The sequence below is a fragment of the Protobothrops mucrosquamatus genome, unplaced genomic scaffold, assembly GCF_001527695.2.
Source record: "Protobothrops mucrosquamatus isolate PMUCROS unplaced genomic scaffold, P.Mucros_1.0 scaffold400, whole genome shotgun sequence".
Taxonomy (NCBI): domain Eukaryota; kingdom Metazoa; phylum Chordata; class Lepidosauria; order Squamata; family Viperidae; genus Protobothrops; species Protobothrops mucrosquamatus.
The window spans coordinates 241,808-242,809 of NW_015386731.1; positions in this window are offsets into that span (position 1 = coordinate 241,808).

The window sequence follows — 1,002 nt, forward strand, 5'->3', positions numbered from 1 at the left end:
TACATACATACACACACACACACACACACACACACACACATCATGCATGCATACAGTATTTCTAAAACAGCATTTGGTAAGAAAGAGGGGAGAAAACTGTATACCTTCAATGGAGAAGTCATGACAAATATAAAAATGAAAATACTGTATCCAGCCCAGTATTTCAGGAGCTAAGGCAGAATTTCTTCAGAATTCTTTTGATCATGTAATCCATTTAAGGTTTATTATGTTATCCATTTACATGTTATGTTACATTATTTTATATTGCCAGACCTAATATTCCTGGTATTTGCAATTCTGCTGCTTCTTCCTTTCAGCACAATGTAACACCATTCAAAAAGAACCATCCATCATGGAACTTCAAAGCTAGACATACATTTGTAGACTGAACAGATCATTATGAGCATCTTTATTTCCAATATCCTATTTCTTTCTCTATGGTACAATAACTTTCATTGTAGCTGGGTTTATAAGGCCATTTCTCTAACAAATGAATAAAAATAAAATTGTATTTAGTTTTATTTTCCTGCCAGACAAAGCACAAATAAATGAGATAGGAATCATCCACAATTAACTCGATATGAAGTTTTCTTTATATTTTATGTTCAGAGCGCCTATGGAGGAACTTCTAATTAGCTTCCTTCTCCAGAGGTGAACACAAGAGGGTACTGTACATATTCTTTATGATTGCAAATGTATTGGGACAGCAACAATTGCAATTATTTAAAAAACATTTTTACATTTGGGAAATAAAAGTTAAAAATGGAAATATGGATATTTTTTTAAAAAAAACATCTAATATAAATTACCGTATTTATCGGCGTATAACACGCACTTTTTCCCCCTGAAAATAGGGGGCAAATGATGTGTGCGCGTTATACGCCGATATACGGCCAGCCCGGGTAAATTCGGCCATATTCTTCAATACGGGCCGGCCCCAGCAGTTCCCCTCTCCTCTTTGTGTGTGTGTGTGTGTTTGTCTCTCTCTCTCTCAATTCTCCC